Raw genomic sequence first — 18,075 nt, 5'->3', positions numbered from 1 at the left:
GGATTTATGATTTTTCAGCTAATAATACATTCTCTCAAATGCCATTGAAAATCATGGAGTATATACTTCTCCTTTTGCAAACACTGCTTAATAATCTCCATATTGATTTTAATTAACGATAAATTATAGTTAAGATGTTCAATTACCTTCCACAAAAATGTATTTTAAAAACTATTAAAATAATTTAATTATTTTGAAAATGAGCAGCTTTTTAAAAATTGGAATTATAGTTACTTATGCCTCTGATAAAAATTTATCAAAACTAGAGTTGAATAAGAGATTTTCATCACAAAGCGTAATACATTGTGTTTCATTGACCTTAATGTTACAAGCTACTGGCTCTGGTTTCAAGTGCTTTACTTGTGAGATGGTATTTTATATGTATATTTGTTTTCATATTCCTACACCTTGGGTAATGTAAAATATTCTAGAAACTTTGCATAGATGTGAGAGATATGGCTTTTATTATTTTTGATTTCTAGTTGAGAAGCCACTTTAAAAGCAGCAGCACATCACAATTTGGGAACTGTGTCATAGTTCAGTCAAAATTAAATTTCCTACTTAAGTAAGAAAAGGAGGATGTGAACATTAGAAAGAAGCAAGAAATATGGAAAAACAGCTTAAGTAAAAATATATTTGAAGCAAAACTTGAGACAGAATTGCTCCTGAATCAAAACAGAATAGCTCTGGAAGTTAATGCTCAGTATGGCTAGATACTGAAATTCTAGGAGGCATTGAGGAACAGCCACAGAACAGTCATGTCCTGCTATGTTAGTGACCTTAGACAACCCTAGGTAAACTTAAATTTTAGCAAATGAAATTGTTTATAATCTCCTTTAGTTCCACTTCTAGCACCCTTCCAATTTCTCCACATCTCTAGAATTTAACAACAACAACAAAACAAATAGTAGGAGAAATTAATATTTGCCTAGATAAATTAAGATATTTTTCTCAAAAGCTGTAATTTGAAAAAGTGATTGGATTGGGACCTACTTCTAAATACAATTTTGTAAAGAAGAATTATCTACACTATAGACTGATACGTGAGAAATGTAATTTACTCTACAACCGAAGATTCTGTTTTGTGTCAAACATAATTTGTGGTTACAAGAACTAAAACTTGACTCCAAGTATGTGAAGCAAGATAGTATACAGTAATCTACTAAAAAGGTATGAGAGATCCTAGAATTTATAAGACTAATGGAATCAACTTACAATTCAGATATTTGTTTTTCCAAAACTCGACCTTTAAGTAGCCCCAAACTGATCAAAACATTCCCACCTCTAGTATAGAACACAGCTTCCTACAGACACCACTGCTGGCATCACCTATTCACTTACTAAAAAAAGTAAAATGGTAACTAGTTCTGTATTTTTATATTATTCATTTCAAATGTAAAGCTCGAGGCTCTCTACTCTGTGGTTCAAGCCTAGGCTACTTGCATATACCTTAAGTTGGGCCAATGTAAAAGGGATGCTTTGTGATTTACTCTGTGTGAGAAATGGAGCACTGTGTTCCAGTAATACAACACATAATGGAACACACTCCTCAAATAGGAGTGGTATTTGGAAACTTGGATAGAAATAGAAGGTTGACAAATGACTCCTAAAACCTATAGGAGACTAATTTTGAGACTTTATTGCATTTTACCTCCTTTCACATTCATCATCTTCAATTAACGAAATATTTTTCTAGCTAACCTGTGAAAACTGTCTGAGATTCTTAGACAGAAACTATATCTTACTCATTTGTGTTTCCCTGATGCATGGGACAATACCAGAGAAACAACATAAACAAAATAAATGATGTAATAAAGAATAAAGATACCAAGAGCTTATATATATATATATATATATATATATATATATATATATATACATACACACACACACACACACACACATATGTACATATACATGTTACTTTATATATATATATATGTCTCTATTCTATATAGGTATGTGGTCAAGATATATATATATATATATATATATATATAATAGATAAGTAGATAGAATAGAGATAGATACATATATACATAGATACATACATACATACATACATACACAGAGCTAATGATATGCTAGGCCCTGTTCTATACATTTTCTACACAGAAAATTCTACACCGAATCTTCACAACAAATAACAAAACACCCCTCTGAAACATATCCTAATAAAATGCTCATTTTATATGAGAAATTTTAGACACAAGAAGGAAAGGTAGATTCAGAATTTATGCAGCTATAAGTAAGTCAGAGCAAGGATTGAGACAACGTTCTGCCTCCAGACTCTGCTTCCCTAAAAACCTACAAAAAGTATTCAATTACACTATTTGTAAATGTTCTATTAACAGTAGGAAACATTTTCAATGTATGACATTCACCAATTGAGTATAAATAAGAATTGAACAGTTCATCTTTCTGTTCTATTGACTGGGGCCAATTTTAGTAGATGTATAATATAGAGAATCCTGCAATGCATCATCGTGGTTAGAAGTGAATCTAGAATATGAAGACTTCCAGTAGCTTAATACTACCATGCTTCTAAGAGATGTGGGTGCATGAGTGTATGTAGAACCAACTTCAGTCGGAATATCTCAATATCAAAAACATATATATACATTTGACTTTATTTTTGGCATTTAACTTAATCTTTGGAAGATTTCAATAAAATTCTTTTTTTTTTTTTTTTTTTTTTTTTTTTTTTTTTTTGAGACGGAGTTTCGCTCCTGTTACCCAGGCTGGAGTGCAATGGCTCGATCTCGGCTCACCGCAACCTCCGCCTCCTGGGTTCAGGCAATTCTCCTGCCTCAACCTCCTGAGTAGCTGGGATTACAGGCACGCACCACCATGCCCAGCTGATTTTTTGTATTTTTAGTAGAGACGGGGTTTCACCACGTTGACCAGGATGGTCTCGATCTCTTGACCTCGTGATCCACCCGCCTCGGCCTCCCAAAGTGCTGGGATTACAGGCGTGAGCCACCGCGCCCGGCAAAATTCTTAATAAAATATAAATCAGTATTGATGCTACTTACTTTTTTCAAGTCACTATATTAATATTAATTAAAAATAAAATACAATTTTCATTGCCTAAGTGTGGAGAAATAGTCACTTATTCATGGTACATGACAAAATATAAATTATCTCCGTTATTTAATTCATTGTTTACTTGCATTTTATTTATGCTATTAACAAAGCTCAAATGATTAATAACTAAGGTCATGAAAGAAGAACAGCTGATAAATTCACATATTTTTCAAATGGTTCTATATTGATGGCTCAATGATTTAGTAGATTTAGTAAACCATACAGTTTCATTGATTACAAATATCAACTTAAGACTGTTTCTTAATTTAAATATTATGTGCTATAAAGTTATTTGATTATCTGAAATCTACTCCAAAAATGTTAATACATTATTTATCTGAAATTACCACATAATATCACTGCAATATAGTATCAATGTAAGACTTCTTTAAATTAAATTTTTGGTTTGCATCAAATTTAAAAGTACCAAAGTAAAAAGCTTATTAATAAATTGATTTGACATTTCATTAGAGCTAGAGTTATCAGTCTTGGGTTCGTATTCAGAAGTACAACTTAATCATAGTCCATTACATTCATGAAGGGATTGTTTGTTGCTTACAAGGATAAACAGCAATGATTTTCTGTGATGTAAAATACTTTCCCTAATTTAAATTATTCATATTTCTGCAGAGCAAAAAGAATCATGTATATATATATATTTTTTTGGCCTCTAAGGATATCAGAAACTATGTCATTCATGCCAGTAGAACATTAAGAAAAATAGTACAGATGTGATTTTGTCTACTGTGAACACATCCAAAATTAAAATGTTTTTTTTTGTAAAATATATCACCACCTGCAACAAAATTGTCTAGAGATTTTTAGCCTATGCATTTCAGTGATCCACTCAAGATATTTATTCAAAAATTCTGGAGTTGGAATACAAGAAATATGGTTTATAGAATATTTCAAGATATAGTAATAAAAGTAAATCTCGAAAACCTCAAATTTTACTTCTCATTTAGCTGGTCAGAACTGGTTAAAAAAACAAATTATATTTTATCACTTTAAAATAAGTTGACTGTGCAATTGCTAATATATTTTGTAATTCATCGATAGTGAGACTATATTAAAAACTGCTTGCTTTAGAATATTACCATGATAAAATCTACATAATTACTTTTATTCTAATAATTTATATAATGCAACATGTTTTATAAGGTTATAATACCGACATGCCAGATAAAACAAATAGACTGATGGTCTCCTTAACCAGCAATTTTAAAATTTGTGTGACCATAGGATTACAATTAGCCCCTTGTCTTTTTTTTTCTTGCTTATTGCTGTAATTTAAGTTTCCCCTCCAAACTCATGTTAGACCTGTAAGAAGCATTAGTTTATAAGGGCTCTTCCCTCATGAATGTACTAATTTATCCATGAATTATGAAATAATTAATGGGTTATTGAGGGAGTGAGTTAACTATTTCCAGAATGGATCTGTTGAAAGGCTGTTTGGGTTACTCACTTCTAACTTTCTGACCATGTGATGCCCATTACCGTGTTACGACACAGCAAGTTTGGCCTTCACTGATGCAGAACCTTTGACTTTGGACTTTCCAGGCTCTAGAACTATAAGAAATAAATTTTTTATTATAAATTACTCATACTGTGGTATTATGTTATAGCAAGAGAAAACACACTAAGACACTTCTAATAATTTATAATAATTTCTCTTCAAAATATCAATACACATTTAGCAGAATGAAGTTTACACACACACAGACTCTCTCTCTCTCTCTCTCTCTCTCTCTCTCTCTCTCTCTCTCTTTTTCTCTGACATAGAAATAATATATTTTTAAAAAGAGAAATATTTATTTTAGGTGAGACCTTGGAGACAAACCTGCAGGTGTGTTTACAATTACTTTCTTCAACACCATTTGTGCTAAAGAGATACCTGTAGGATTCAGAACTCCCAGTTTATATATATATATTTTATTGAAGGTATAACATTTGGCCAAACCTTCAGCTTTTATTAGGAAAACTAAAACAAAAATATTGTAAGTATCAAGATCTCTAAAATGTAGGTTAACAGAAAGATTTGAACAAAGTTTTAATTGCAATTATTTCAAATTCTATTTCTCATATGTTAATAGCTCAGTATCATATTCATCATAAGAGCATACTGCCTGCAGCCTCAACAACATAATGATCTAAAAATTCAAATGCAAGTATTTGAGTTTATATCTTTTACAAGAATATTGTGAACGATTGGAAGGATAACATAGCGAGAATAATTTTTAGTGTAATTTTTATATTTTTTAAATTTATAAATTTTCACGTATTAGTGCAAGTTCATAACATTGTTCTCTCTCAGCCTCCATCTTCAACCCTATCTCTGTACCAATCTTTATTTCTTGCCCTCTTTTAAAATTATTTTCCTTGAAGTAGAACAGGAACTCCTTTCCTTAGGGAAGGTTCTCTTTAATAAATAACTTTAATGTAGAAATCTTAAATATGTTCTGCAGTTAGTAAAATTATTGAAGTTAATGAAAAACTTTTGCATCCCAAGCCTAAAGTTGATCCCTTTAGAAGTTTTTCCCTCTTTCTTTTCCAGAGACTTACCAATAGTTCCTTCTACCACAGCTCTTTCCTTTAACTATGTTTGATACTGTGGACTAAATTCTAGGAGAATAACCTATAGAGTTCGAGAACAGATTTCCAGGAAATATATGCCATTTCTACCTTCAAAACATATTGTGGAGGCCAGGAGAGGTGGCACGTGCCTGTAGTCCCAGTTACTCAAAAGGCTAAGGCAGGAGAATCACTTGAACCCAGGAGGTGAAGGTTGCACTGAACTGAGATCATGCCACAACATTCCGTCATGGGCAACGGAGTAAGTCTCTTGTCTCAAAAAAAAAAAAAAAAATCCTGCATTTGGCCAATTCTGTCCACATTTATTCACCTCATACTAACTAAAACCACTGTGATTGCTTTCGTTCCTAATAGAGGTGGCTGCTTATAGAGGTGGTGGGAACAAAACTCCAGCCTATGTGGAGACCATAGGGTCTGATGCAGGAACATCTGGAGGGGAGCATGGCCAGACACCCATTCCCCAAGGCTACTGTTCTACCCTAAAAGACTCTAGCCTTGGGAGAACTGTCAGAACTGAACAGAGCAGGATGATTTTGCCCATGAGACCAGCCCAGTCTGACTTGAATGCACTTCTGTCTGCTGACCTCCTCCAGGGTGGCAGCTTGGACATGCTTGCTTGCAGTGCAGCCTTAGATGCTCAACCATCGTGCATCCTAGGGACTTGCATCATATCTCCTATGCGGCTGACCTTTGGTGAGCTCCAGCAGAGTGACCACCACCAATAAACAGCAGTCCACCCACAAAGCCTAACACATGCCACTTTGCCAGCATACACTCGCCCACAACCACCCCTCTATTGCTTTGCCATTACATGGATGGAGTTTGCCTCCCCTTCCCCACCCACTGTGAGTGCATGTGCACTCTGCTGTGCCACTGTTACTAGCATGAGTGCACCCAACCCAGCTGCCAAGCCACGATTGCTTGTGCAAACACACACAAGTACATCAGCAGTCATGGTGTGAATGCATGCACTGAGGTCACTAGCCCGATGCCCACCAGCACTCTGCCCTTGTGCAGACACTGCTATAGTGCAAATGCATACCCAGTGGCTCCACCCACCTCTCCAACTCCACCACATTGCACCACCACAACCGCTGCTACCAGTACCTACACTGAGGCCAACAACCTTGTGGACCACCAACCTTGTGGCCCAGCCAATAAGTAGGCACTGTGCCACACTGCTGCTGCTGCTGCTCATGCTGGCACACGTGAACAAGCACAGATCCTGCTGCCTCCATTTCATGAAGCACTTTGACTGGCACCACCCTTCAGATTGTTGATACTAGTGGTCTCGGAACACCATGGCCTCTCGAGGACAGTGGGTTCCCAACCTCAAGGGAATAGAACAAAGCTACAGGCTCCATACCAACCCCCTAGGATCACATCACACAACCTAGGAGTGCTGAGCTGAGCCTTGGCCCCATACATACCTACCAGAAATAAAGCCAGTTGACTGAACCCACCTTATACCACAAACAAACCCCCAAGGACATGAAAGAAGATAAAAGAAAAATATATACCCATCAGACAGCAACTTTAAATATAGAAGAAACATCAGCTCCATATAGATTAGAAGAATCACTGCAATAACTCTGGCAACTCAAACAGGCAGAGAGTCTTTATACCTCCAAAAAACTCACTAGTTCCCCAGCACTGGTTCATAACCAGTCTGAGATGGCAGAAATGACAGAAATAGAATTCAAAATATGGATAGGAACAAAAATATTTAATATTCAAGAGAAAGTCAAAACCAAACCCAGCAATTCAAAGGAATACAATAAAATGATATGAGAGTTTTCTTTTTTGTTGTTGAGTCTCTGCCCAGGAATATAACTAACAAAGGAGGTGAGGGACCTCTTCAAGGAGAATTACAAACCACTACTCAAGGAAATAAGAGAGGACACAAACAGATGGAAAAACATTCCATGCTCATGGTTAGGAAGAATTAGTATCATAAAAATGGCCGTACTGCCCAAAGTAATTTATAGATTCAATGCTATCAAGCTACCAATGACCCTCTTCGCAGAACGAGAAAAAAGCACCTTATACTTCTTATGGAACCAAAAGAGAGCCCAAATAGCCAAGACAATCCTAAGCAAAAAGAACCAAGTTGGAGGCATGACACTACCTGATTTCAAACTATACTACAAGGTTACAGTAAAACAGCATGGTACTGGTACCAAAACAGAGATATTGACCAATGGGACAGAAGAGAACACCACAGATCTACAACCTTCTGATCTTTGACAAACCTGACAAAAATAAGCAATGGAGAAAGAATTACCTGTTTAATAAATGATGTTGGGAAAACTGGCTAGCCATGTGCAGAAAGCAGAAACTGGACCCCTTCCTGACACCTTACACTAAAATTAATTCCAGATGGATTAAAGACTTAAATATAAAATCTAACGCCATTAAAAGCCAAGAAGAAAACCTAGGCAAAACCATTCAGTACATGAGCATAGGCAAGGACTTCATGATTAAAACACCAAAAGCATTGGCAACAAAAGCCAAAATAGACAAATGGGACCTAATTAAATTCCAGAAATTCTTTACAGCAGAAGAAACAATCATTATAATGAATCAGCAACCAACAAAATGGGAAAAAAATTTTGCAATCTACCCATCTGACAAAGGGCTAACATCCAGAATCTACAAAGAATTAAAACAGATTTACAAGAAAAAAAAAAAAAAACCCATTCAAAAGTGGGTGAAGAACACAGACAGACAATTTTCAAAAGAAGACATCTATGAGGACAACAAACATATGTAAAAATGATCATCGTCACTGGTCATTAGAGAAATGCAAATCAAAACCACATTGAGATACCACCTCATGCCAGTTAGAATGGCGATCGTTAAAAAATCTAGAGACAACAGATGCTGGAGAGGATGTGGAGAAATAGGAACATTTTTACCCTGTTGGTGGGAGTGTAAATTAGTTCAATTATTGTGGAAGACAGTGTGGCAATCCTCAACGGTCTAGAAATAGAAATTCCATTTAACCCAGCAATCCCATTATGGGTATATATCCAAAGGATTATAAATTGTTCTGTTATAAAGATGCATACACACATATGTTCATTGTGGCACCATTTACAATAGCAAAGATCTGGAGCCAACCCAAATGCCCATTGATGATAGACTGAAGAAGGAACATGTAGCACATATATACCATGGAATACTATGCAGCCATAAAAAGTAATGAGTTCCTGTCTTTTGCAGGGAAATGGATGAATCTGAAAACCATCATTCTCAGCAAACTGACACAAGAACAGAAAATCAAACACCACGTATTCTCACTCATAGGCGAGTGTTGAACAATGAGAACACATGGACACAGGGAGGGGAGCATCACACACCGGGGTCTGTTGGGGGTACTAGGGGAGGGATAGCTGGGGGTGGGGAGGCTGGGGAGGGATAACATGGGAAGAAATGCCAGATGTGGGTGACAGGGGGCTGGAGGCAGCAAACTACATTGCCATTCTTGCAACGTCTACACGTGTACCCCAGAACCTAAAGTACAATAAAAATAATGTGTGTGTATATATATATATATTTAAAAGTATGTGTTTTAGTCTGCTAATATGGTATGTTAGTTTCCTATTACTACTGTTACAAATTACCACAAACTTAGTTGCTTAAAACAACAGGAAGTCTTGCCATGCAATTCTAAAGGTCAGAAGTGTGAAATGGACTTCACTGGACTGACATCAAAATGTCGTCAGGCTTTTGTTTCTTCTGGAGACTTTGGAACTGAATCTTTTTCTTCTCTTCCACCATCTGTAGGCTCTCTTGGCTATTGGTACCTTCTTCCATCTTCAAAGCCAGTAATGGTTTGCTGAGTCTTTTTCAGGTTGCATGACTCTGACACACCTATTCTGTATTAAAATATTGTCTTTTATCATTTAAGGTTAAATATTCTCAGATTCCAGATATTCAGAAGTGGATATTTTGATGGGGGCTTATTCTGCCTGTCACAAATGGTAAAATAGTTGTGTTTTTTGTACTTTTTTTTCCTTAGATGATAAACCAACCTTGCATTCTTTGAGAAAAACAACAACAGCAACAACACTTGGTTATGTTCTATTATACATCTTGCATATTGTGGGATTTCATATGTCACAGAACTAAATTAAGGATGTTTATACTTATATTTATGAAGGATATTATTCTAGAGATTTTTATTTGAATTACCTGTTTAGTTTTATAGTGTTAAGATAATGCTATATTTGTAAAATGAGGTTTGAATCTTCTGTCCTCTTAATTTCTGGATAAGTTATATACAATCGATATAATGTCTTCATACATGTTTGATAACTTTCAGAACTATACAAGTATGATTTATAGAAGGAATGTAAAATTCACTCAAAATATGGTCCATGGAATTTAAGAGAAAGAAAAATCTTTATCTCAATAAATTTAGTAGAATCGCTTGAAAAATTCAAAACCTACCCATAATAATAAAAATTAAAAGGCACATTCTCAGCAAGTGACTGGGTAGACATATTGTTACATATTATACAATGGAATAAATCTACTGATTTTTACAGCACCCTTGATCATCATGTCAATAGACAAAAGACTGACTTGTAAAGAACACATGCCACATGATGATAATTACATGAAGTTCTTGGATGGGAAACATCTGAACAGAAATAGCAACAGTGTTTGCCTCTGGATTACGGAAGCTGTTTTGAAGGGAGTGTGAGGGAGGGTACTATCTGAGGTAAAGGAAAGATTCTCTCTCCTGCTTAGACTTTTATTGCAGACTTGTTTACATTTTTCAAAACGTATCAAATTGTCCTTACAGACTCTGCCTTTCACTGTGCATAAGTTTACCTATATTACAATAACATAAAAGTTATTTAATAAAAAATAACACCAACTATCTGTATAAAATTGCTTTCCATTCATCAGCATTTTCAGAAGTAATGTGGATTAAATTTCAAGCTCTTTTTGTGTCATAAATAAATAATATTTACTGTATGTATTTATCTTACGCGAATTTATAAGTAAATTGCTTAAAATGCAAATAAAGGATGAAATTTATTCATTTAATATAGATCACCAGTAACTCGGCTTATTGTAGAGATATTAAGAAAGGGGACTAGATCTAACAAGAACATCTTGCTCCCATTTTCTCAAATATACAGCCCTGCTATAAATAGTTTTCCACAGAAGCACCTACTACTTATCAAGGGTGAGCCAAGAAAATCTGAAATGAAATTTTTTTGGTATCCAATTGAAACTTTGAGATTGAAAAGTTTACTTTCATCATCTTTTTCAATATTGTTTTATTGTAGTCAATTTCTCTGAATCTTTACCAGAAACGTCTATATTCTAGGAAGTCTCCGCCTTGTTCAGTTCTCTCAGAACTTAATTTTTATTCCCTTACTTCATATAACAACTAAGTCTTTGGAAAAGCCTTTTGAACCGCACTGTCAATTACCCCTACAGTATATTACAGTAAAAGTATCATGACTCTGAACTGAAGTGTACTAGCAGTGCTTGTAAACAGAGATGCTGTTTCCCTGTTGCTGTTTCAACATTTTTGTTATTGTTAATTAGTTGAAGCAGAACATAGTTATGTGTATGCCTTATATAAGTCTTAGTTCTTCATTCATAGTTTGTGTGGTAGGGGCAAAGAATTCTACATGTTGTTGATTCTACCTAATAATATTAAATGAAATAAATATTATAGAAGATGCAGGAACATAACGACCCATCCAATTTTACCAATTATAAACTTAAAAATAATGTGAAATTTTTTCTTTCCAGTCCCCAAATCCAGTTAGCCACAAAAATTGCTGAATTCTATATACTGTGTCTTTCTAATAGCCATCACGTTATTCAGGTATCAACTGCCACAGTAATAACTTGAACCGAATTGTCTCCTTCTTTGTGTTTATTCTGTTCTGTTTAAACTCCCTTTAGTCTTGCACTACAAAAAACAAACAACAACAACAACAAAAAACCCTACATCCTCCAAGTTTTCAGCAGTTTAAAAAATTTATTTACTTATTTTTATATTCTTATCCTTAGTTTAATCACTTTCCTCCTAAGTTGCTCAGACAATATCTAGGAACTAGTAAACATGTACAGCTCTAGCAGACTCTAACATGATTTACTGTTATAATAACAGTGGGTATGAAATAATCTAGCAGTAATTAACAGATATTGATAACGTACATGAAGCCCCAACAAGTCCGATTCTTTGAGGCTATAATTGTTTGTTACTGCAAAAGCATGAGATTGATAACTTGCTAATTCGGGAAAGAAAATTAACTCAGTGATTTGTGTGCCATGTGAAAAGTTTTAAAATATAATTTGTTTCTGGCTGGCTTTGTCTGAAAAACTTCAAACAAGCTTCCAGATATGTGGGTTGTGTAATCTACATGGTTCACAGACTATTCAGAAATTAACAGACCACCTAAATGTGGTGCTACATTACTGTATGCAGACTAACCTATTTTTGTTACCCTTGCACTTAATGACTAGCATCATAGTTTTAGTTGCCAGAAAAGAACTGTCATTGCACTGTTTTCTTGACATAATACTGCAGGGCCATATATTAATTTGTTAGACAAATACAAGAAGTATAAAATAGATATTTCAGACTCTACTTAGTCGATATAATACAACTGAATAAAGCAGTTAGAATAAAACATGGGCGGGGGGAGAAAAAATAAATGGAGAGGACGAGAGAGCAGGATGGGACTAAGGAGAGGGAGGGAGGAGACGAAGAAAGAGAGCTGAAATGCTGCCTATTCCATCCCATCCCCAATCTCCAGTCCTTGGTCTTTTTGTTTGGTTATGGCTCCGTGAGACACAGCAAGGCCGAGCAAAAGAGCGTCTAAAAAAGAAGTGGACAGCTCCAGTCCTTGGCTGCGTTCTGTTTTGCTTGCTCTAAGTCATTGGTTCTCAAACTGAGCTGCCCCTTGCAGTTTCCTGTTAGTCTGTTAAAACATACAGATGTCCACCCCAATACCAAAAAACCAAACCCCCAATACTGCTGGTGATTACTGTGACAGTATGTTGCTAATTTTAAAACTTGCAGAATTATTTTACTGTGTCCGCAGGGTGACCCTGCTGATTTAAAACGCTTTTCCTTCCTTGTCCTCCTGCCCTTTAGGACGGCGCCTGCTGCTGGTCTGTACTTCTTCCCTAGTGTCCATGCATCTGAATAGGGCTCACATCAAAAACATCCATTATTCTTTTCTTCAAAGGCCCAGGCCTGAGGCTTGAGCTCCAGTTATTTTTAGCTCAATTAATTTTTCAATCTTATGCAAACAGAGTTTGATAATTCTGAGGAAATAGAACTTTCATTTAACCACGTCCTGTGGACCTGTATGATATCATATATCATGTACTGTAATTTTTGAAAGAAAACATGCCTTCGATTTAATATTGCTCTCAGTATTTTCTTTTCCCAACCCAGAAAAGGAAATCACAATACAGGACATCAAAACTCCTCAAGCTTACTCTGATAATCGTGCTTACTCTTTCTCACATTTCAGAGTGAAATGATCACAAATAGATCATTATGAAGTTTGCATAAAGTCATTCCTCATTTAAAAGAGGAATGGTATTAACCACCATCATCAACACAGTCCACCCATATTAAATTATAAAATATTTAAATATGATTTCTTTAAGTAAAATAGCTCTAAACAGTTAATATTGCCTGTTAAAACAAGACTTTTGGGATCTCACTTTTTAAAGTACTAATTTGAATTATCAAATGCATTCATATGGGGATATGAGGATTCTTATAGACCCTCTTTATGCCTCATAATGATTTTTGTTTACTACCATTTCCTTATTTTTTGCCTATATATCTGATTATTTTTTCTATAATCCTCCACTGTTAAGGACGTATTTATTGTCATCCTTCTCATTGCCAGGTATTGGAGTTATAATTGTGCTACTATTCTCATGAGAATAGTTTCCCAGTGGTAGGTGCAGCAATATAAAGTAAAATTTTATTTCATAATGTGGTAAAGAGAAATATTAGTATGCTAAGACAGGATGGGCTGGAAGTTTCCAGGGAGGCCAGGATGTTGGGAAAGCTGCCCTGCTGGTCTGGCCCTTGAGCTATCTCATGAAGGATGAGTAGGCATTCAGGTTAGTAGACTGTAATACATGCTGTGCTTTACAACCTGGGAAAGAAACTACTTTGGAAAATGCTATTAGAATTACAGCAATGATAAAAAAAATTATACATTAATAAATTGTCTCATAATTAATATAGTATTTAAAAATAAATCTGTCCTAAAATGTTTCAGATTAGTCCAGTACAACAATTAGCTCTAAATAAGTGTCAGTCATATATTAGGCATTTGCTTCAAAAATACGGGGATTAAAAAAATGGGGTTTCAAGATCACAAACTGAAGGAAATCGAAAAGAACTAGTATTTTTGAGCTCCTAGTATGTACCATAACTTTAATTATAACATCTTTTTTGCATTAAAAATATCTCTGTAATAAGGACTTACAAATCCTTTTTGCAGATTTGGCAATAGAGCACTGTGCGTACACACTGTCAAACAGGGTGTGTGCTAAAGGTGATTGGCGCCAAAATCTTTTGATTCCAAAGTAAATTTTGTTTTTAATGTTTGTGTATCTCCTTCCTATTTCCAAACTCACTAGGCATGCTGAAAGCAGCAGAAACACATTTTAGGAGCCTACAGTGGTTGGTTGAGAATGCACATTTCTCTCATACATTTTACACTTTAAATTCTACTTCATAGAAAAGGGATAGATGCTGTATTATTGCCTGTAAACTTTCATTTTCACTTTGGTCCAAACTGAAATAAAACACAGTACTGTCTAACTAGAAGAGTGATAGAGAAGAAGAGAGCACGAAGTGAAAGAACAGCGACAGCGAGAAATGTGATTAGTATACATTTATTGAGAGATTTTAAGTGGTCAAATATTTTGGCAATTGTCATAGCAAGTTCCAAAGTAGCACCAAATGCCCTTGTATGAACACGTGTTTGAACCGCACTTTAGAGAGGATATTCATTTTCAGGAGAATGTGTCTGAGGAAATTGCATTGAAAGATAATTTCTGGGTGGGAAATGTCCTGAAATAATCTTTACCAGGTTAGGAAGCGTAAGTAGGCAAGTACATACCTAAAATAGACTCTTTTATCACTGCATACAATTTACACATATGAAAAGAAAAAAAAAAAACCTATGGTTAGTTACTATTAACTATATTTGGTAAAACTGAAAAACAAATCATCCTGATTTTCTCTTATCCTGATTTTCTCTTCCTCCCCGCCCTTGGTAATAATGTTCCACTCTCTGTTTTAATGCATTCAGCTTTTTTTGGATTTTACACATAAGTGCAATAATGAGGTGATTTCTTTTGTATGTATGCCTTATTTCACTTAATAGAATGTTTCCAGGTTTATCCACGTTGTTGCAAATAACAGTAACTCCTGTTTTAAAAGCTGAATAATATTCCATTATATATACTTTGGACATATAATAATTTATGTATTCATAAATACTTAGGTTGTTTTCATATTATGTCTATTGTTAATGATACTGCAATAAACATGGGAGTGCTGATATGTCTATGAAGTACTGATTTTAATTTCTTTCAATATTCCCAGAAGTAGTAGACCATATGGTAGTTCAATTTACAACTTGTTGAGGAGCCTTCACACTGTTTTCCATACTGTACCAACTCACATCACACGCACCAATACATCTTATTTCTTACTTTTTTTTTTTTTTTTTTTTTTTTTTTTTTTTTTTTTTGAGATGGAGTCTCACTCTCTTGCCCAGGCTGGAGTGCATTGCGGCAGATTTGGCTCACTACATCCTCTGCCTCCAGGGTTCAAGCAATTCTTCTGATTAACCCTCCCAAGTTGCTGGAATTACAGGCATCCACCACCACGCCCAGATAAGTTTTGTATTTTTAGTAGAGATGGGGTTTTACCATGTTGACCAGGCTGGTCACAGACTCCTGACCTCAGGTGATCCATCTGCCTTGGCCTCCCAAATTGCTGGGATTATAGGCATGAGCCACTGTGTCTAGCCAGTCATAATGTACAGCCTCTTATCTTTTTGCTATTAGCTATCCTAACAGAAGTGAAGTGATGTGCCCTTGTGGCTTTCAGTTGCATTTCCCTGGCAATTACTGATGTAGAGCACTTTTGCATAAACCTGGTAGCCATATTTATGTGTTATTTGAACAAGTTCAGAAAGATACTGATATATGGGAAAACAATTCCATGTCCACAGACTGGAAGAATTAATATTGTTAAAATATCCATACAACCCAAAGAAGTATACATATCAAGCAAAATACATATTGAATGATTTCCCTATCAAAATTCCAATGACATTTTTTAAAACATAGAAGAATGCAATTCTACATTTTTTTGTATGGAATCAGAAAATACACAAAATAGACAGTCTTGGGAGTAAATAAAAAAAGTTTGGAAGCATCACATTTCCTAATATTAAATTATATTACAAAGGTATACTGTTAAAAATGGTATGGTATTGGCATAAAAAAGGACACTTAAACCAATACAATAAAATAGAAAGCCCAGAAATCAACTCAAGCACATACGGTCAACTGATTTCCAACAAGGTCATTTATATGGCTTACCTCTGTGTCCCCACCCAAATCTCACCTCAAATTGTAATCGCCATAATCCTTACATGTCGAAGATGGGACGGGTGGAGGTAGTGAGATCATACAGGTGGTTTCTCCCATGCTGCTCTGGTGACAGTGAGTGAGTCTCAAGAGATCTGACGGTTTTATACACACCTGGTACTTCCCTTGTTTGCACTCCCTTCATCCTGCCATTCTGTGAAGAGGGTGCCTGCTTCTCCTTTGCTGTCTGCCACGATTATGAGTTTCCTGAGGCCTCCTCAGCAATGTGAAACTGAGACAATTAAAGCTCTTTCCTTGATGAGTTACCCATTCTTGGGTATTTCTAGCAGCATACGAACAGACTAATACAGTCACCAGGTAGACACAATATGGAAAGGATAGTCTTTTCAGTAAATGATGTTCAGTGAAATGAATATTCACATGCAAAGAAACGAAACTGGACTCTTATGGTATACACAAAATCAACTGAAAATGGATTAAAAACCTAAACATAAAACCTGAAATCATGAAATTCCTAGATATAAACTAGGAGAAGACCTTCTTGATATTGCTATTGGCAATATTATTTTTTATATATCATAACAAAAATCTCAGGTAAAAAAAGAAAAAAAAATAGAAATAAACTGGGCCTACATCCTCCTAGAAAGCTTCTTTAAAGCAAAGAAAATAATTAACAACAAAATGGCAGCCTGTATATCTGATAAGGGGTTAGTATTCAAAATACATAAAGAATTCACACAACTCAATATCAAAAGGACAAATAACTCCATTAAAAATGTGGGGAAAAAAAGGCCAGGCCTAGTGGCTCATGCTTATAATCACAGGACTTAGGAGGCTGAGGCGGGTGGATCACCTAAGGTCAGGAGTATGAGACCAGCCTACCCAATGTGGCCAAAACCCATCTCTACTAAAAATACAAAAAATTAGCCAGGCATGGTGGTGCGTGCCTGTAATCCCAGCTACTCCAGAGGCTGAGGCAGGCGAATCACTTGAACCCAGTAGGCGGAGGTTGCAGTGAGCTAAGATTGTGCCACTTCACTCCAGCCTGGGCAACGAGCGAAACTTTGTCTCAAAAACAAAGTGAAAAAAACCTGCATAGACAATTTTCTGAAGAAATTGACACACATGTTTGTGATGCACAGAGAAAAGGTAGCTTGGTGAACAAAAAAAACATAGGAAGAAAGAATCACATGTTCAGATTTGTGTGAGAATGAAATATCTCTGCTAGAATATCCACATGATTTGCTCTTGCATGCTACAGTAAAATATATGCCTTTATGTTTGTGTATATATATATATATATATATATATATATATCTTATTTGCATGGGTATTTGTTGAATGATAGTGTAATGAATGACCAGAAAACTTGTCATTTCTACCATAAAGAATGAAAGAAAATTTTCACTAGAGGGGAAATAGAAGATTGTTTTGCGGTTGGTGGCAGGTACAGACCATGGATGACAGTGGCTCTAGTCTTTATGGTTGTCTAGGTATTTCCAACGCCTGGAATACAGCTGTAAGGAAGGAAAACTGCACAGCGGAGGCAAAGTGAGTTAACAGAAAGTGAATGTATCAATAAGTCATGGGCTTAAGGTGCATGTGAATGAAATCTATTTATAGTAACTGTTAGGAAACAGCCTATTTAAGGAATGAATCCCCCATGGGCTCGAATACAGTTAAAATTTTCAAACTGTGTTGTATTAAATACCTGAAGAGGTGGTTTTCTACGGAAATATGCTAAAATCTAGGAAT

The sequence above is a fragment of the Saimiri boliviensis genome, chromosome 19 (genome assembly GCF_048565385.1).
Source record: "Saimiri boliviensis isolate mSaiBol1 chromosome 19, mSaiBol1.pri, whole genome shotgun sequence".
NCBI lineage: Eukaryota > Metazoa > Chordata > Mammalia > Primates > Cebidae > Saimiri > Saimiri boliviensis.
This window is presented reverse-complemented; position numbering follows the sequence as displayed.